Source organism: Neoarius graeffei, chromosome 22 (genome assembly GCF_027579695.1).
Source record: "Neoarius graeffei isolate fNeoGra1 chromosome 22, fNeoGra1.pri, whole genome shotgun sequence".
Classification (NCBI taxonomy): Eukaryota; Metazoa; Chordata; class Actinopteri; order Siluriformes; family Ariidae; genus Neoarius; species Neoarius graeffei.
In genome coordinates, this window is record NC_083590.1 from 15,783,232 (window position 1) to 15,805,284 (window position 22,053).

General features: G+C 40.0%; 1 pseudogene; it reads left to right on the plus strand.

Moving 5' to 3' along the window:
* The window catches only part of LOC132870702 (NACHT, LRR and PYD domains-containing protein 12-like), a 64,402-nt pseudogene that overhangs the window by 17,542 nt on the left and 24,807 nt on the right, over positions 1–22,053 (plus strand).

A 22,053-nucleotide genomic window follows, 5' to 3' on the forward strand; every position in this document is an offset into this window, starting at 1 on the left:
CCCACTGCTGCTTCGTTTTCCTGATTTACACGAGTGTCTGAGGATGGAGTTTTCAGAAATCTCCACTCTGCCCAGAGTTTGCGAAAGTAGCTGTTTTCAGTGACGGAAACCTCTGTATAGGTGTGAATGAGAGGTGCAACCGAATAAATAAATATGCGTCTTTTTTTTATCCGGCTACATGTAGGCTATCACTGCGCAAAGCCTCTAATGTTGAAATGGTAGTAATATTTGTTAAAATAATAGTAGGCTAATTTCCACATTAATTGGTAAAATGGCCCAAGGGATGTGATGGGGGGGGGGGGGGGGGGGGGGGGATGGCCGTTTTATAAGGGGGATGATTTTAGATTTTTATTTCAGAAGGGGGATGCCTCCCCCCACATCCCCCCTCAACTCGAGTACTGCGTATAAGGCCATATTTCACCTGACATAGGCCCTTCGATTTCCATCACTAGAGCGCGTCAAATTACTTTCGATTTGCCAGCATGGACGCGCTTCTTTTAAATGAAGGCACAGATGTGTCAGACATCAACAAAACGTTAAAGAATAAGTGGAGATGGGCTTGGCGAAATGAAATGAGCGATAATGGCATGCCATTTAGTTCATGGTGCAAAAAGATGAAAATGGCAGGTGTGTGCTTTTGTGTAGTTTGCCATGAAAAAAAATCTATGGAAGCAATGGCAAAAAACTAGATGCCTTTGGCTTCACTGAGAAGAAGCAGAAAAAGTGAACTTTCACTTTACTTTTCTTGTTTCCTGGCTTTATGTCAACAGATTTTCTTATTTTTCTTTCTGTTCCGCTCTTTTGAATGCATGGTTCAAGTTCGACTGCACTTGCACTTTTCTCTTAACCACTGCTGTGCATTACTAAAGTATTGTTGAAATAAATTTGCACTTTGCGCTGAAAACTTGATGTTTCATCATTTATAGCCAGTAATGACAATGGTAAAGTCTTGCCTTAGCTTTAGTCATTGTTAAAATTATGTAAATGTACTATAAGTAGGGGCGGAGGGGATAATGGACAACACGGCGTTTAAAATTTGACGCATCGCTGACGTGGTAGGGGCCAACGACATGGAGCTTTTTTTTTTCAGTCAGATGATTTTTTTTTTTTTGCTTTTATCCATGTGAAGGGAGATCCCAATGGGAGAATTTAAGGATATACAATGTTCCCGAAGGAGCTGAGGGATCATCTATGGTGGAGCTTGTGGGAAAGCTATTACGGGACACGCTGGCGATTTTCCCCCCCAACTGAGGAGCTCGACATCGAGAGGGCGCACCGCGCGCTGGCGCCAAGACCCGCCGGAGACAGGGAAGATAAGCTTTTTTTTTTTTTTTTCAGTCAGATGATTTTTTTTTTTTTGCTTTAATCCATGATCTTGGCTGACCTGTCGCTGTGAGTTGCACTTCATTTCCATGACTGTTTTCTGTATGGGTATTACTGGTTTTCAAGCATTTCATACTCCACCGTTTGCCATAGTTTCTAACGAGAGCAGCATTTGTTGCGAGTGCAGGGAAAGGCCTACCGGCATTCTAGGAACATTTGTTTGGCTCCACTCATATGTAAAACGCATCACACATTTCTCAGCATTTTCATCTCCCATCTGTTAAGCATTGTCTCTGGTCTAGGAAACACACGTACAAACCGGTTATTTCTAGCGTCAAGTTTATTTAGTAAATATATTATGTTCATTATGTCTTCTTCTTAAATCAAATAATTATCATATCATATTATTTGATATAAGTTTATTTAGTTCTAGCATTTTTATAACACAAAATAGTTTTTAATAACTCATCACGCGAACTCCACACACTTCCTGTTTGTTGCGAGAAACCGAGGGACTGTACCATTGACTTGTTATGGAGGGGTTTGGTGGAATGGACTATTTTAACGGGGGTGTTTTACTGGTGTTGGGGAAACGTATTTTACTATGCACTGAAGGGTTTTTGGTTAATGAAAATTATTTTGGATGTTTGTATATTTTGTTTGTTTCTTTAAATTGTTTGGTATTTAGGATGTCATTATTTAGTTGATTGATTAATTTTGCAATTTGGGCTCAGCTGTGGGCGGGGCTGCGGGTATGTAAGCTCTGCAGTAGCTCCAGAGCCTCACTTGTGGTTGGAACGTCTTGTTTGAGGGTGCTGTGGTTTGGCTGACTAATAGTTTTGTTCAGGGTCTTTTTAATTTAGTCTGGCAAACTTGAAGCCTCTTTATTTTTGTTTTCTTATTTTGTTTGTATAGTTTTCTTTTTGGCAATTTGAACCTTTGGTTGGCGCACTGTAAATATTTGCACTATTTTAAGAAAAGTTTTGAAAATAGAAAAAATAAATATATTTTTGGAGGAAGAAGTTTTCCGGCTCTCTGTCTGCTCCACTGCCGTCCATCCTTGCAACAAGTTTATAAACGTTTTAAACCATCATTGAATAATTTGAAATCATTTTATATATATATATATATATATATATATATATATATATATATATATATATATATATATATATATATATATATATATAAGTGCTGTCAAAAATGTCGCGTTATTATCGCATTAACTTGACTCAATTTTAACGGCGATAATTAATTTTTTTATCGCGAGATTAACGCTCTGTGACATGATGTAGGTTTTTCATAAGCTTTTGAAACTGCCAGGAACTTGGAACGGAGACTTTGCTTAGAAAAACGATAGCAGCTAGACTGTAATGCCACGCCCCGCACAGCCAGAGTCCTCTGCTCTCCCCCCAAAGAACCAGCACGGGCAGAAGAGCCACAGTGCTCGGCTTAGGTTTCGTTTTCCCATCGGCGGCTCCAGCCCGACTTTGCAGTGGCTGTGACAAGGCGTGTTATGCTCTGCAATAAAAAAAAAAAAAAACATTGGTACAAAGCAAGCCCATTCACTTTTTGATGCTGATAAGAGAATTACAATGGTTTTTCATGTGACAAAAATGTGCGATTAAATTGCGATTAATCGCGAGTTAACAATGACAGTCGCGACATTAATCGCGATTAAATATTTTAATCGCTTGACAGCACTAATATATATATATATATATATATATATATATATATATATATATATATATATATATATATTTATATATATATGGGATAGGCTCCAGCTTGCCTGCGACCCTGTAGAACAGGATAAAGCAGCTACAGATAATGAGATGAGATATATATATATATATATATATATATATATATATATATATATATATATATATATATATGTGTGTGTGTGTGTGTGTGTGGGAAAGGGGGATTGTGAATTGGGCAGATGCCCCCTAGACCGGCCAGGCATTTCAGAGTTTTTTTTTTTTTTAAATGTCCCATTCTCATCCCTGGGGTTGAGAACACAATAAGGCAGGCAGAATAACAAGGCTTGGTATGACGGGTAAGACACTGAACAATACTTCGCATGGAGTGAGTGTGGGAGAGGTGTTTATATAGCGTGGGCTGATTAACCAGGAAATGATTGACAGGTGTAATTAATAGACAGGTGATAGAGGGCGCTGTGTTTCTTGGATGTTGTTCAGATCGGCCATGTTTGTAGTCTGACTGGAAGTGGTGCTCTCTATCGCGTTCTTGACAGGCAGAGGTGGACAGTAACCAAGTACATTTACTTGTACTGTACTTAAGTACACTTTTTGAGTATCTGTACTTTACTTGAGTGTTTTTTTTTGGCAACTTATGACTGTCTGTCTTTCAAATGGAGTGAAGTTAAACATCGTGCATTTTATTCCACTACATTTCTATCAAGGTCCTCATTACTCGTTACCACAAAGCAGCTTTGAAAGTGGATGTTTTTCTTTTCTAAAACGTGATTTGGTTTTTTGGCAGGTGACACTGAGACAGCCTGTCAGTAATCACTAAGGTCGCGTCCATAGACTATAAAATCAAGTTTAGTGATTTCTCCGCAGCGTTATTTGAACACAATCAGTTGATGGCAGAATGGAAGGAGGCGGTTCTTCTGGGGAACGCTCTGGGGAAAGGAATAAAGATCTTTGTTTGCCTAAAACGAACCACATTAGGTCCTCCAAAAACTCACTGTCCAACCTGCAGAAGCATATACAAACGTATGTAAACATTTTATTCCAAGATAAAGCTTGTAATGAAGTTTTCTGTGCTTTTAGAGCAAGCAGGAACGGTACAATAGCTATGCAGTCTGGTTTGTCAAATGACTTTCTGTGGATTTGCTCGCCAAGTTGCCGTAGCCTTGTCCATGGCTAACGTGAACACATAGCTCATTAACTTACAGACTGTTAGTTAGCATGTAAAAACGGAATTACGCTGACATGAATAACTTATCTGAAGTCCTTTCAGAAATGTTTTAGCATAATCTTGCCAAATAAATAGAATTTAGAAATCTTTCTTTTTGAGTGACATTAGCTACCCAATATGATTTCGAGTTTGAAAAGAGTTTGCTAGCATGTCAGGTGGCGCTTCACTGACTAGCTAGCTTAACGTTAAGCCACCATGATGGCACAGCATGTGTTCATTTTGTGAATTCACATTTCTGTCTTTGGTAACGTTAACACTGTAGCTTTTGTTATCTTGCATAATTACTATAGCTACTACGTTATTTTTTTTTTAACCAGTAGCCAAAGAGAAAACCTAGCGAGCATCTCATCGATGATTCTGCTTGGTTGTAAGTTGTTTCATTTTGTAACATTCTGCCGGATGTTTATTCGACAGGTTCTACAAGTTAGTCAGTAAATCCAGTCGGTTGCTTCAGAGGCATTGGGTTTTGTAAGCGTTGTGGCAATAATACAACAATGCACTGACAGAAAATGTACTTTTAATACTTCAGTATTTTTAAAAGCAAATATTTCAGTACTTTAACTTCAGTAAAAATTTGACCGTACAACTTTCACAACGTGGGTTTCCTCCAGGTGCTCCGGTTTCCCCCACAGTCCAAAGGCATGCAGATTAGGCTAATTGGTGGCTCCAAATTGACCGTAGGTGCGAATGTGAGTGTGAATGGTTATCTGTGTCTATGTCAGCCCTGACTTGTCCAGGGTGAACCCTGCCTTTCGCCCGTAGTCAGCTGGGATAGGCTCCATCTTGCCTGCGACCCTGTAGAACAGGATAAAGTGGCTACAGATGATGGATGGAACTTTCACTTGTATCGGAGTAACATCTGACCAGTGGGATCTGTACTTTGACTGAAGGAATGCAGTTGGGTATTTTGTCCGCCTCTGCTGACAGGTGACTGGTGTTGAAATTACAGCACTGTTTATATGTACTCCCTGTTTTTTGAGGGATGAAAAACTAATTAGACAAACGAACCTAGTCATAAATTACACTGACATATATTTTTATTCCTCTGACACCTGAGAGGTGAAACCGGTATGTTTTTGGGTTTTCTGTCCATTTTTTCTGAAATTCTTGTTCGCACGCTGTCTCAAGAACGAGTGGCTGAATGTTTGTAGGATTTATATGGAATAATCATTGTTTACTTCTCTGATTCTACAATAATATAAATCTATAGTGTTCTATAAATGCACTCTGTAGACTCTGGAGAAACAAGTTTATTGCCCCTGTGTAGTGCACTATAAGTCTAGTAGAGAACCATCTGAGATTCAGTCTCTCTCTCTCTCTCTCTCTCTGATTAAAGTTCATGGTCTCTCTGCTGTTCTCTGTTCAGCTTCAGCTGCTGATGGTTTAATATCACACACAACAGAGGAGAGAAACTCAATATAACACTCAGTATTATCATTATTAATTACACTGTTAATGAGAATAAACAGGTGATATTAAATCCTCATGACATTCTGAATAATACAATTAATTTTACACTCATCATCTTTAAAGTAAGAATTACACCAAGATGAAAATCTGTTGATGAAGTGTGTGTCATTGTGTCTCTGCAGGTTGTGTGGTTGTGGTGTCTCAGATGAAGGCTGTGCTGCTCTGAGTTCAGCTCTGAGATCAAACCCCTCACACCTGAGACAACTGAATCTGTCAAAGAATAATCTGGGAGACTCAGGAGTGAAGCGTCTCTGTGCTGTACTGGAGAATCCTCACTGTAAACTGGAGACACTGGTGTAAGATCATCTCTCTGAGAGTCACAATAACTCACTAAAGCAGCAGTTAATAGTTGTATACAGTGTTGTTTATCAATTAATTTTCTGTAAAAGTAAAACATGCAGAACAAATATATTAGTCATGAAGTGATCATTTCTCCTCAGAATCACTTTTACTTTAAAGAAATAATTAAAATGTCTTTACAATTAAATATGTGATCATTAAAAGCAGAGATAAATTAAGCAGAGATAAATTCTACAAAACCTGACTCTTCACTTAAAACTTTAAATTATTGACTTTTTGCTGAATCATTTGCACCTCGAGTAAACTTAATGTCAGTAACAGTGGTAATGTTTGAGTCATTATTAATAATAGCTTGTGATTGGTGAAGAGAATAGAGACAGTCCAACATGAGAGACATCATCTTCACAACCACTATTACACCAAGATGAAAATCTGTTGATGAAGTGTGTGTCATTGTGTCTCTGCAGGTTGTGTGGTTGTGGTGTCTCAGATGAAGGCTGTGCTGCTCTGAGTTCAGCTCTGAGATCAAACCCCTCACACCTGAGAGAACTGGATCTGTCTGATAATAATCTGGGAGACTCAGGAGTGAAGCGTCTCTGTGCTGGACTGGAGAATCCTCACTGTAAACTGGAGACACTGGGGTAAGATCATCTCTCTGAGAGTCACATGACCTGCTCCTCAGTAAGACACATTCTGTAATAGTGAGACTGAAGCAGAGGTTTTAGGTTCATCATCAATGTCCTGAGGAGGAAGATTGTTTCTTTTCACTGCACACTGATGATTTGTCACAGAGTCTTTGGGTCAGATGGACGTATGTGAGAAGCTGCAGCACAAAACGGGACTTGATCCGACTGCAATGTGTCTGAAATCACTGTGAAATTTACTACAACACTGTAACTAATCACACAAACTGCACCTGAGACACAAACTAACTGCCCGCTGTGTGAGCTGCAGGGTTTAAAGCAGCAGTGACATGGTGGAAATGATCTCAGGAATATAGAGTTTAAAAACTAAAATGAGACGTTAATGCCATAGAACTGATGCAGTAAAAATGAATAGATAAAAAAGGCTTTTAAATAAAAATTAAAGAGCAGAAATGAACTTCCAATAAACTGAAAGCCACGACAACAATCATTTTGTTATTTTGAATTTTTTAATGAAAAGAATTAATGATGATGATGATGATGATGATAAATGTTAAAATAGTAAATAATCTTCCAGTCCATCTCTGTCAGTGGTGATTGCTGTAAGACGGCACCGGAAGCCCGGCTTCCCCTCACATTTCATTAAAATGCAGCAATGAGGTTCCGGTGACGTCATCATCCTGAATGGCAGCCTAAAGTAGCAGCTCCCTCGCCAAAATAGTTATTTCACCCCGTTAGACCGTCAAATACTAGGTTTTCAGGTCCTACTTGAACAGACAAGAGGGGCAAGAATGGGGAAGGAGCAAACAAACAAAGAAAACACCAATGCAGTGCTTGCAAATGAAAAAATCCGGAGAACAGCTCCCCTACACAGGCACAAGATGGCGGAGCTAATGCTATCCCTTACTCAAATGATGCCGCAAGTCTGACCAAAGTTTTGGAGGAAATTCGGGACTTCCGAAGAGACACAAAAGAACAACTAAACGATATTAAATCCGAGATCACTAACGTCAACCAAAAGATAGCGGAGGCAGAGGTGCGAATTGAAAAAGTGGAAGACTGTGTTCAAAACGCGGAGCAAGTGTTGAACAAGATGATAAAAGTCACGTATCAGCAAGAAAACAAGCTACTCGATCATGAAGGCATGGATTAAAGTTTTCCGTTGCTACGACGGATTTCCGTCAACTGGGAGCGCTAAAGGTCAATAATGAGATTGATGCAGATCCAAGGAAGAAAAAAAAAGGGGGTAGGCCCCTCGGTCTGACACCGATGTGATTTAGAACTTCACCAAGCTGCTGTGATTACCTGTTGTTGAACCCTTTCTTGTGCTATGTTTGAGTATATGTAAAGGAATACGTTGTTGCGCTAGATAGGCATAAATAAATACAGCCTCCGCTACTGTCTAGTCCCAGGGAGGCTAGGTGTAAGCAGCGAGCCGCGGTGCTCGGCTTGAGTTTCGTTTCTATCGGTGGCTCCAGCCCGACTTTGCACGCTCGTAAATCGGCCAGGGGAGGTCCCAGCCTCCCCAAACTTGGCAGCCAGCGACCTCTGCCCTCTCCCCAATGAACCAGCGCTGCCAGGGCGGGCCAGCCCCCGCCTCGGGACACGATTCACCCCGAGGCGAGCCGCGACACTCCGCATCAGTTTCCTTTTAACGGCGGCTCCACTGATGAAACAATTTGGCTGTCCTACTACTAGGCAACTACTTGCCTACTACTAATACTAGGCCTATTGTTGTAGTAGTAGTAGTAGTAGTAATAATAATAATGATATTTGCCTATTGAAAGGCGATCAGGTAAAAAATCTAAACAGCCCTGTTGAAGCCGCAGCAAGACCTTTGCTATTAAGCCTTTTGTAGGTTAAACAGGCTTCGGCAGACAACGTTCTGGAAAGGCTGTATTTTTCTTTGGTTTGATTAGCCTACGATTTAATCTTTAAACATTATGGTTTCAGCAGTTCGCTTAAACATTGGCGGCTGCAGAGTCGGGCTGCAAGATTTCCCGACACTTGTTTAAGATGCCAGACTTCATAGTAAGGAGAAAATAATTCGACAGTATTTAGTGCTTCATTAGTCTCAAAAATTAATAGTGAAGAAGCAACGCGAATTAAGTCCCAAAAAAAAATCTCGTAGGCCTATATTTTACATTTTCAAAAAAGTCTGGAATTGGAAGTCAGTCAGTGGAGTGTAATGAAGTGTCTCATTCATTCACTAAGCACAAAAGGTCAGAAAACAGTGGAAGCCAATACTCCGAAGCTCAAAATTCAGGAAAGTGGCTCCAGTGTCGCAAGTGCACAAGAACAGTTATTTGAAAGTTAACCTGATGAATTTGTGCGTGCGATTTCATGAAAAACCGGGACAATTGGCATTCGGTGAAAGATTCACACCTATGACTCATTATATTCGCGTGCGCCCTCTCGCCCACTGTTGCTTCGTTTTCCCGATTTACACGAGTGTCTGAGGATGGAGTTTTCAGAAATCTCCACTCTGCCCAGAGTTTGCAAAAGTAGCTGTTTTCAGTGACTGAAACCTCCGTATACAGTACCAGTCAAAAGTTTGGAAATGCCTTCAGGTTCGATGTTTTTATTTTTTAACTTTTTTTCCTACATTGTAAATGAGTATTGAAGTCATCCAGACTATGCAGCAACACGTAAGGAATCATTTAGTAAACTTTAAAATGTTAATCAAACCAAAATATGTTTTAGATTTTAGATTCTTAAAGTAGGCACCTTTTGCTTTGATTACAGCTTTGCACACTCTTGACATTCTCTCAATCAGCTTCATGAGGTAATCACTCAAAATGGTTTTCCAACAGTCTTGAAGGAGTTCCCAGAGGTGCTGAGCACTCGTTGGCTGCTTTGCCTTCACTCTGCGGTCCAACTCATCCCAAACTTTTTCGGACTGACTGACCTTCATTTCTTAAAGTAATGGACTGTTGTTTTTCTTTACTTAGTTGAGTAGTTCTTGGCATAATGTGGATTAGAACAGTACTCAAATAGGGCCATTCACTGTATACCAACTCTACCTCTTCACAACACAACTGATGGTCTCAAACACATTAAGGCCCTGTCCACACGGCAACGGATTCAGGTGACTCCGAGACAGTTGCTTATCGTTTAGGCCTGGCGTCCACACGGCACGGTTTTGGGTGCCCAAAATGCAATCTTTTTGAGAACGGGTTCCAGAGTGGAAAGATCTGGCAACGTTGCCGTTGCGAAGTCATCTGGATGAGTAGAACGGATTTGTTTACGATGATGTCACAACCACGTGACCGTGAGTGCTTCACGCCAGGTAGAAGTGTAACGAACTCAATGCGAGTTGTCAACAAATCCTATAACTTGGTTCATGAAATGCGCTTACAAAATATTTTCACTGTGAATATTTATTGTGTAATGGTGCAAAGTGAGAGAGAGAGAGAGAAAATAGCCCTTAGGGCAGAGTCAATCCCGCCAGCAAAAATAGGGAAAAAAAGGAGCGACCTCACCTCTTCAGATGTTGGTTTAAGTCCTACAATACATTCCTCAAAAAGGGCGTAGAAGAACAAATTAATCCATCAATGTGTAGCATTCAATTTATTCCGGACCATTAAAGACGCCGCCTTCTGCGTAGAATCATACGTCATCCTCGCCGCCATATTGGATAGGTCAAAGCGGAGAATAAAGATGCCTCATTCATGTGCTGCGTTTAACTGTACCAACAGGTTTGCCGTCCAAACGAGATCACATGGGATTACCTTTCACAGGTGAGACTGGAAAAATACTTTTCATTGTATTTGGTCATTATAATGTAATTTTACGAACAGATTTTCCTGACTTTGTGCCTAATATGAAGTCTCGCACATAATAGTTTATGCGCATGCGTCCTTACTTCTTCTATTGTTCTGGTGTCTCCGAAGGGACCGTCTTACAGCGCCCCTAGAGGTGTGGCATGTGTATTGCATCGCTTTCAGCAAGCGTTGCGTTGCCATATGGACCTGATATTTTACTGATTGTTGCCCATTTGGACGCGATATTTTTTTAAATAACATCTCGTTGCCGTTGTCGTGTGGATGTAGCCTAAGAGGTCAAGAAATTCAAGAAATTAACTCTTGACCAGGCACAGCTGTAAACTGAAAGCCATTCCATGTTACTACCTCGTAAAGCTGACTGAGAAAATGCCAAGATGTGCAAAGCTGTCATTTAAGCAAAAGGTGCCTACTTTGAAGAAGCTAAAATATAAAACATATTCTGGTTTGATTAACACTTTTTTTTTTTTTTACCAAATAATTCCATATATATTTCTTCATAATGTCGATGACTGACTTTAGTATTAATCTACAATTCAGAAAATTTTAAAATAATGAAAAACCACTGAATTAGAGGCGTTTCCAAACTTTTGACTGGTACTGTAGGTGTGAATGAGAGGTGCAACCGAATAAATAAATGTGCATCTTTTTTATCTGGCTACATGTAGGCTATCACTGTGCAAAGCCTCTAATGTTGAAATGGTAGTAATATTTGTTAAAATAATAGTAGGCTAATTTCCACATTAATTGGTAAAATGGCCCAAGGGATGTGATGGGGGATGGCCGTTTTATAAGGGGGATAATTTGAGATTTTTATTTCAGAAGGGGGATGCCTCCCCCCACATCCCCCCCTCAACTCGAGTACTGCGTATAAGGCCATATTTCACCTGACATAGGCCCTTCGATTTCCATCACTAGAGCGCGTCAAATTACTTTCGGTTTTGCCAGCATGGACGCGCTTCTTTTAAATGAAGGCACAGATGTGTCAGACATCGACAAAACGTTAAAGAATAGGTGGAGATGGGCTTGGCGAAATGAAATGAGCGATAATGGCAAGCCATTTAGTTCATGGTGCAAAAAGATGAAAATGGCAGGTGTGTGCTTTTGTGTAGTTTGCCATGAAAAAAAAATCTATGGAAGCAATGGCAAAAAACTAGATGCCTTTGGCTTCACTGAGAAGAAGCAGAAAAAGTGAACTTTCACTTTACTTTTCTTGTTTCCTGGCTTTATGTCAACAGATTTTCTTATTTTTCTTTCTGTTCCACTCTTTTGAAAGCATGGTTCAAGTTCGACTGCACTTGCACTTTTCTCTTAACCACTGCTGTGCATTACTAAAGTATTGTTGAAATAAATTTGCACTTTGCGCTGAAAACTTGATGTTTCATCATTTATAGCCAGTAATGACAATGGTAAAGTCTTGCCTTAGCTTTAGTCATTGTTAAAATTATGTAAATGCACTATAAGTAGGGGCCGAGGGGATAATGGACAACACGGCGTTGAAAATTTGACGCATCACTGACGTGGTCGGGGCCAACGACATGGAGCATTTTTTTTTCAGTCAGATGATTTTTTTTTTTTTTTTTTGCTTTAATCCATGTGAAGGGAGATCCCGACGGGAGAATTTAAGGATATACAATGTTCCCGAAGGAGCTGAGGGATCATCTATGGTGGAGCTTGTGGGAAAGCTATTACGGGACACACTGGCGATTTTCCCCCCCAACTGAGGAGCTCGACATCGAGAGGGCGCACCGCACGCTGGCGCCAAGACCCGCCGGAGACAGGGAAGATAAGCCGCGGTCAATAATAGTCAAATTCCTCCGCTACAGGATTAAAGAAGAGATTCTGCGCAAGGCTTGGGGAAAGAAGGTTTTTCTGAACGGGAGGCTAATATACTTTGAGCAGGATTACCCCCCCAGCAGTCCTGCAGAAGAGGAAGGAATCTGCTGAGGCGAAGCGAGTGTTAAAGCAGAGAAATATCCGCTTCCAGACTCCGTTCCCAGCTAAACTACGAGTGTTTTACGAGGATGGGACGCAACTGTATCGGACAGCGGAGGAAGCGACCATAGACATGAAGGACAGAGGGCTGCCAGTCAGCGTGATTCCACCGAGGGAGAGTCTGGCTGAGCAGCTGTCCCGCTCCGCCTGGGAAACAGTGGGAAGACCGAGCCGGCAAGGGACAGGTGAGGAGCGAGAGAAAAGTATCGAGGAGAGACTGCGAGCCTTCAGAAGGCAGCCCTCACCGTCTCCAGAGGAGTTAGAAGTTCTGATTGACTTTTAAAGTGTCGGAGAGCTAAACAGAACTTAAAATAGGCGGTGTTGTGTTCACTTCAAGATATTTGCATTTATACCTTTACCCCAGTGAGGTGAGAATATATACAGGCGAGGGAAGCATAAGGACATTTTCTGTGGAATGAACAGAGGCCTTTTTCCTCCTCTTTCCGAGTGCCATGGTGGGGGCCCTCAGCCAATAGGTGGGAGAGGCTTTCGCCCGCAGCTGGACGTTTTATCTAGCTTAGCTCAGGGTCATCTATTAGAGACCCCAACCTTAGAATCACATTTTTTTTCTTTATCTTTTACTTATGTTCGGTGTTCCTGTTTGTTCAGGGAGTGGATCTGTTCACTCTCATTTTGTTTATTCTGTTGATACACTTACAAGTAAATACACATGGCTAGTGACAAAGTAAAATTCATCTCGTTTAATGTTAATGGGCTGTTGAATCCAGTTAAACGTAGTAAAATCCTATGAGGACAGAACAAGCCCATGTAGTTTATTTAGAGGAGACCCACTTGATAGATAAGGAGCATGTAAAATTAAAAAAAAAATGGGCTTCACTAATGTTTTTTTTTTTCTTCATACAAATCAGGACATAGGAGAGGAGTTGCTACCCTCATTTCAAACAAGCTAAATTTTGAAAAAGTATTCGAAATGGGTGATAAGGAGGGCAGATTTATTTTAGTAAGGGGTAAGATAGATGGGAATCCAATTACCCTATTGAACGCCTATGCACCCCCAGGGAGTGATATCAGTTTCTTCGAAAAAATCACTAATATTATGGTAACGGAAACAGAAGGCCTTTTGGTCTGTGGAGGCGATTTAAATACACATCTACAGCCAAAGTTAGACTCGTCTAGTAGAAAAACCCATGATATGAAGTCCCTTGGGCGGCACGGTGGTGTAGTGGTTAGTGCTGTCGCCTCACAGCAAGAAGGTCTGGGTTCGAGCCCCGTGGCCGGTGAGAGTCTTTCTGTGCAGAGTTTGCATGTTCTCCCCGTGTCTGCATGGGTTTCCTCCGGGTGCTCCGGTTCCCCCCACAGTCCAAAGACATGCAGGTTAGGTTAACTGGTGACTCTAAATTGACCGTAGGCGTGAATGTGAGTGTGAATGGTTGTCTGTGTCTATGTGTCAGCCCTGTGATGACCTGGCGACTTGTCCAGGGTGTACCCTGCCTTTCGCCCGTAGTCAGCTGGGATAGGCTCCGGCTTGCCTGCGACCCTGTAGAACAGGATAAAGCGGCTAGAGATAATGAGATGATATGAAGTCCCTATATAAGAAGGTAAATATACTTTTTGAGGAGGTGGGCTTAATTGACATATGGTGAGACTTTTTCCCCTAACAGAAGGGATTACACTCACTATTCTGCCCCTCATTCTCTCTACACAAGAATAGGTTATTTCATAACATTTGGGAAGGATAAAGATAAAATACGTACTTGTGGAATCGGGACAATAGATCTAAGTGACCATGCACCAATATACTTATCCATTGATCTTAACCTGCGGTCAAAAAATAATACATGGAAATTGAACTCAAGCCTGCTGAATGATCCGTCTTTTAAGACACAAATTAAATCCGAAATTAGTCTCTTCTTAGAGTTCAGTGATACTGGAGAGGTCTCACCTCCCATGTTATGGGATACTTTGAAGGCTGTTCTCAGAGGGAAAATTATAGCAATATCTTCATTTAAGAAAAAAATAGGAATAAAAAATTAGAGGACTTAAAAAACAAGCTAAAGGAATTAGAAGGAAAGCATAAATTGGATTTGGCACAGGATACATTAAGAGAAATTAGAAATATCAGGAACGAAATTAATAGTCTGGCCACACAAGTAATCAAGAAAAACTTAATGTTTCTGAAACAGAGACACTACGAAAGTGGCTCTAAATCTATGAAAGTATTGGCGTGGAAACTGAAAAAAAAAAGATAGCCGAAAATACTATTCATAAAATTAGGGATCTAAGAACAAAAGTGATAAAAAAAATAAACTAAATGAAATTCAGGAAGCTTTTGAAGTGTTTTATAAAACCCTATATTCTGAAGTCCCTGGTAGGAGTGTAAGCCAAATTGACAGCTTCCTGAATCCCCTACATTTACCCACTCTAGATGAAGAACAAAATGAACTAATGACTGCAGATATAACTGAAGAAGAATTAAAAGTTGCAATTAGTAGGCTTAAATTAAGCAAGTCACCAGGATCTGATGGTTACGCGGCAGAGTGGTACAAGGAATTTAAAAAAGAACTAATACCTGTTTTACTTCCCGCACTGAACTGGGTTTTAAAAAAAGCACAAACGCCACCCAGCTGGAAGGAGGCAATAATTTCAGCCATACCAAAAGAAGGCAAGGATAAAATGGAGTGTGGATCTTTTCGGCAAATTTCTGTCCTTAATATACACTATAAACTATTTACCTCTATCATGGCCAAACAATTAGAAGAGTTCTACCAGCATTGATACAAAATGATCAAACAGGTTTCATACATCAACGCCAAACACAAGACAATATACGAAAGACACTACATATTCTAGATCATATACAAAAAAATAAAATTAAAGCAATTGTGATAAGCGTAGATGTTGAAAAGGCCTTCGATTCGGTCAACTGGAACTTTCTCTACAGAGTCCTACATAGATTCAGCTTCCATGATACAATTATTAAAACCATACAGGCACTATATGACGATCTTACTGCTAGGATTAAAATCAATGGATATTTATCAAATAATTTTACCCTAGAAAGGGGCACCAGACAGGGTTGTGCATGGTCACCATTACTCTTCGCATTATATTTGGAACCACTAGCTCAGTACATTAGACAAAATGAAGACATCAAGGGAATCACTATTAAAGGGACGGAATATAAATTGGCCTGCTATGTGGATGACATTTTGATCTACCTTGGGCACTCAACGTACTCGCTACCTAAATTGATGCAATCATTTGAGCAGTACGGTCAATTATCAGGATACAAAATCAATATAAGTAAAACCCAGTGACTCTCATATAATTATAGCCCACCAGGAGAAATTAAAAGTAGTTACCCCTTAGCATGGCAGTCTTTTAAATACCTAGGCATCAACCTACCAAAAGATCTTACAAAATTATCAGAACACAACTATCTACCGATACATAAAAAAATAAAGGATGACCGAGCAAGATGGAACTTAATTCCTTTCTTCAGCCTCAGTTCAAGAATTGACTCTAAATATATTGCCAAGACTTTTATATTTATTTCAAACCCTGCCAATAGAGATTAACCAAAACCAATTTAACGAGTGGGGCAAAATGCTATCTAGGTATATATGGCAAGGTAAAAGACCAAGGGTCCGTCTCAAAACTTTACAGCTAGCTAAACAAAAGGGAGGATGGGGCTTGCCTTATTTTAGATATTATTATTTGGCAGTGCAGATGAGAGCAGTGATATGCTGGTGGAACCCGTCATATACTGCTCAATGGAAAAACATTGATGAAAAAACACCCTCCATCCCCATACAGGCAATCTTAGCTGATAACAACCTACAAACCCACATAAATAACATTGATAACCCATGGGTGAAATGGACCCTTAAAACATGGAAAACTATCATAAAGTAACATGAACTTGAGAGCGATATTACAACTCTTAAATGGTGTGCTTATGACTCAGAGTTTACACCTAATAAATTGGACTCTAGATTCAAGGACTGGATAGCTAAGGGTATAACAGCCTTATGTAGTGTAATGAAAGATGAAAAATTGCTCGGTTTTGAAACGCTTAAAAGGACACATTTATTAGAAATTAGACACATTTATACCTGCAGCTGCGGCACTACGTTGATAAGATGAAAAATGTACCAAAAACACGTTTGACTGAATTGTTTACAAAAGCCTATAATTCAGAAACTATTGATAGAACTATTTCATGCTTGTATAAGCGACTGTCGAATTTGAAACCACATTCAACTTTATATATTAAAATAAAATGGGAGAAGGAAGGAGGCAAAACTATATCTGAGGAAGAATGGACAACAATATGGAAGTATCAATGGCTGTGTACCAGCTCACAGAAGGCAAGGCAAGTTTATTTATATAGCACATTTCATACACAGTGGCAGTTCAATGTGCTTTACAGAAGTAAAAGCAGAACAGTAAACAATAGAAAATAAAATTACATAAAATAATTGGGGAAGAAAAATAATAAGAATTAAACAATAGTAGAAATAAAATAATAAAATGAAATAAAGTTAATCAGCCTCGAGATTAATTATTATTATGGGTTTAACTCATAAAGTGCGCTCTTCCACGAGGATCACCAAAAATCGTCCCGCAGACAAAATCTACGAGGATCACAAATATCACATAAAGCGCGCTCTTCCCGTGGCTCTTCCACGAGGATCACCAAAAATCGTCCCGCAGACACAATCTACGAGGATCGCAGTAACAAAGAATTAAAGTAAAATCATTAAAATCCAAGATTAAAAAGAAATTAAAATAAAGAAAGTAAAATCATTAAAATCAAAATTAAAATAAATTATGTTAAAGGAAATTAATTACTTAGGTAAAAATTAATCAAGTGAAAGCATCTGAAAACAGCTTTGTCTTGAGCCTGGATTTAAAACTAACAACAGTAGGAGCATTTTTGATATCATCTGGAAGTTGGTTCCAAAGCTTAGCAGCATAGCAACTAAAGGCTGTCAACACTTCGTTTTGACAGCTGGTATTACTAGCAAGTTTTTCTCCTGTGATCTTGGAGACCTAGTTGGTGCATATAATTGAAACATATCCAGTAGGTAGCTGGGTCCCATCCCATTTAATGTTTTAAATAGAAGAAGTAATGCTTTAAAGTCAATTCTATAGCTCACTGGGAGCCAGTGCAGAGACCTTAGGATTGGAGTGATATGGACTACCCTTTTTGTTCTTGTAAGAACCCTTGCTGCTGCATTTTGGATTAGTTGAAGCTCTTTAATGGTCTTTTTTGGAAGACCTGTGAAAAGGCTATTGCAGTAATCAACCCTACTGGAGATGAAAGCATGAATAAGTTTTTCTAGATCATGTTTTGACATGAGACCCCTGAGTTTAGAAATGTTTTTTAGGTGATAGAATGCAGACTTTTTTACCACTTTCATATGACTGTTGAAGTTAAGTTCGCTGTCAATAAGGACACCAAGGTTTTTGACAGTATCCTTTGCTTTAAGCCCCTTAGTTTCAAGAACAGTGGCAATCCTAAGCCTTTCCTCCTTTTTGCCAAATATAATTGCTTCAGTTTTATCTGCATTCAGCTGAAGAAAATTGTGAGACATCCATTTGTTAATTTGATCAATGCATCTATGAAGAGACTCAAGAGGGGCATAGTCATTAGGTGACATAGCTAAGTAAAGCTGAGTGTCATCTGCATAGCTATGGAAGTTTATTGAGTTATTCTTAATAATTTGTCCAAGTGGGAGCATATAAAGGTTGAATAGTAATGGTCCCAGGATTGAGCCCTGGGGAACCCCACAGTTCAAGGACACGGGTGATGAACTGTGGCCTCCAATGGCCACATAAAAAAATCTTTGTTGTAGGTAAGATTTTAACCAGTTGATTACTATACCAGTAAATCCAACCCAATGCTCCAGTCGATGTAACAGTATGGAATGATCTACCGTGTCAAATGCAGCACTTAAGTCTAAAAGCACCAAGACTGATGTTTTATCAGCATCAGAATTAAGACGTAGGTCATTCATGACTTTAGTAAGAGCTGTTTCAGTGCTATGATTGGCACGAAAACCTGACTGAAACTTATCAAAACATCCGTTTAATGTCAGGAAAGCAGTTAATTGATTAAAAACAATTTTTCCAAATTCCCTCCAGAAGTGGAGGGAATTTGGCTGGAAAAGCCTGATTAGGTACTTCATTACGCCTTCTCAGAAGTCTCACTATGATGATAACTCCCCTGTCTGTTGGAGGAACTGCGGAAATCCAAGTGCAAACCATTACCATGTTTTCTGGGATTGCCCGGTCATGAAGGACTATTGGAGAGAGATACACAATGCCCAACAGGATATCTTCAAATGTGAAATACCCCTCGAGAGTAAGACTGTTTTTCGGACACATAGCTGAGGAATGGCCGAAAAGAGAGAAACATTTAATAAATATATTGCTGGTGGCCTGTAAAAAGAGTATTACCAGGAAATGGTTATCACAGGAGAGCCCAACTTTAAATATATGGATGGACATTACAATGGACATTTATAAAATGGAGAAGATAACAGCTTTTGTTAATCACAAATTGGAGAAATTTGCTTCACACTGGGAAAACTGGGTCAAATATGTCACACCCCATAGGCCTGATTTTATTTTCACTAACCAGTGACTGTGCTGGATAAAAAGGATCACTCCCTACTTGTACATAGGTTTTTGGGTTTTTTTCCTCTTCTTCTTGTTTGTTTCTCTTTTCATTCTTCAGATACAAAACAAAAATGCTATTTTGGCATTTGGGGCAGACAACAGATAGATGTAAGATGTATGAACATATGATGTACCGGATGTGAATGTCTGATTCTGAATGTCAATAAAAAATAAATTACAAAAAAATGCAGCAATGAAACGTTTCCCAAAGTGTCTATTTTATTCATCAGTCTTGGTGTCGTTCAATATTTGAGTGACTCAGATTGATGGAGTATCTCACTGCAATATCGCGCTGTTTGTTCATTAAACTCGCACTGTTTAGTGAACAGTGCAGCCTGTGTGAAAAGCCCCTGACACAGAGCGAACAGACCCCCACTGAAGCCTCTGCATCTATTAGTGTCTGTTAGGTGTTTGTGTACTCGCTGTTCTAATGGGCAGAAAGACGAAAGCTCATTGGACAACAGGATTTAACGCATCATTTTGAGCCCCGCCCAGACACACGGCTTCACTGGGAGGGAATGGAGTGTGGGCGAGCATGTTTTACACAGAAGAAAAAAAAAATCTCGGCATGAGAGAGAGAACTGTAATGAAGAATAGACGTTTTCTCTTCTGAAATTAAAATTCTTTCAAATACTTGGAAAAATTCACAATGTTTCTTCATAAATAACAGGGGATTTTTAAAAAATTATTTCACTCCTTGTGTTTGTAAAAAAGTTTTTGAAGACTTTGACATTTCCTGGTTTTCTTTAATAATAAAACATGGTCGAATCTTCATCCGAGTCAGAATCGTAGACAAACACATTCTGTCTAAAGAAAACAGTCACACTTGTTCTCGTCAGTCCTGAATAAACCATTTAAACATTCACACTCTGGGGTTTAAAAAGTGTGTGAACCTCTGAGCGAACGACTTCTCCAAGAGCTCATTAGAAAGCAAAGCAAAAACATCAAAAAAAATCTTGATGTTCATAAACTGAGGCAGTGAAGTGTGTGTCATTGTGTCTCTGCAGGTTGGAGCGGTGTGGTGTCTCAGATGAAGGCTGTGCTGCTCTCGCTTCAGCTCTGAGATCAAATCCCTCACACCTGAGAGAACTGGATCTGTTTGGGAATGAAATAGGAGACTCAGGAGAGAAGCTGCTCTCTGCTCTTAAGGATGATGAACATTACAAACTACAGAAACTCTGGTAAGTAATAACCTTTTTAGGTGAATGTTGGGGAAAAAAAGAATTTAATCTCATTATAATTTTTCTTTAATTTCAGTAAATGTCACATGGCCAGGTCATGAAATCAGTTTTAGAAATTTTCACTGTGTTGTATTTAATCAACTTTTTCCTCCCAGTTGTCTTTAATGCTGTTTGTTGTTCAGTAAAATTGATTTAAAATTCATCTGAAAGCAGAAGATGGAGTCAGTCAGAGTCTCCAAAATGTCCCGTCTGAGTGCATGAGAGTGATTGTAAATGAACACCTCGTCTCCTTGTGACACCCTGCTGTCTCTGACTTCATCCTGCTGCTTTTGTCTGAATAAGATGATCTCGGCTTTTCCCTGTTTCTGATCAGCAGCACACTTTCTTCTCAACTCTCCTCTAAACTCAGTAAAATGATCATCTTTAATGCCCCACTGCCACAAATATGTGATTTAAGGAGCCACTTGACTCACTCTGACACTCCTTCCTGCTCTCCGCCTCCACACCGTGTCTTCTGTCGTTCCTGTAAAATTCACCTCGGCTTCTTCTTAAAGTCTGCACTTAAATCTACATGTAGAACAAGAGATCAAACCCACCGCAGTGTTAGTTACTGTTTAAAAAGCTCCAAAGCCTGTGACTGGATAAGAGCAGTGATGTGATGGGAAACGTCTGCTCACTTTCCTGTGAGATCTTGTGGAAGTTCTCGTTTGTTGGAGCTCAATGTTAGAACACAGATATTATAGAAGACTGAATAAATGTTGAATTAAATTATAAACAGGAGATAATAATGTTTCTCTTGGAGCAGAGATGATTCCATGCTGTTGGTCATGAAGTACCATAGTCCAGTGTGTGGGGATTAATCCAGATGTTTTTATTTTATTTTCAGGGTGTGATGAACATCTGTGTGCGAGATCAAGACTCTGGTGTTCCTGCATTTCCATGTTGGGGAACAGACAACACATTCATAAACACGCCAGTCATTTCATCTCATCTCATTATCTCTAGCCGCTTTATCCTTCTACAGGGTCGCAGGCAAGCTGGAGCCTATCCCAGCTGACTACGGGCGAAAGGCGGGGTACACCCTGGACAAGTCGCCAGGTCGTCACAGGGCTGACACATAGACACAGACAACCATTCACACTCACATTCACACCTACGGTCAATTTAGAGTCACCAGTTAACCTAACCTGCATGTCTTTGGACTGTGGGGGACGCCAGTCATTTAGTTCTAACAAATGAAAGAGACTCGGAGACGTGCTCAGTGTGTGTTCATGGTGCACAGTGAATCAGACTGGACATAATTCTACACTGAATGTGGAACAACTTGTGATCTGCATGAAACTGCCTGGACCTCAGTCCCTTAAAAACCCTGAAAGAGCAGGTGAAAAAGCACAGGGACTCGAGCTGAACCCAGTCAGTGGAAGAGTGACTGAAATGGACAGGAACAGTTTCAGGACATTGGTGGGATTCTCACCTGACAGGATCAGCATTTGGGGAGTTAATCTGAGGAAGCCCCGAGGAGACTCACTACAAGGCACATTTATCACTTTGTCCTTCAGTTGGTATTTAATATACACTCACTGAGCACTTTATTAGGAACACCTGGACGGCCCCACCTTGTTGACGAGAGGGTTCACCGGAGAACAGCCAGACTGGTTTGAGCTGACAGAAAGACTACAGTAACTCAGATAACCACTCTGTACAATTGTGGTGAGCAGAAAAGCATCTCAAAATGCACAACACACTGAACACTGAGGT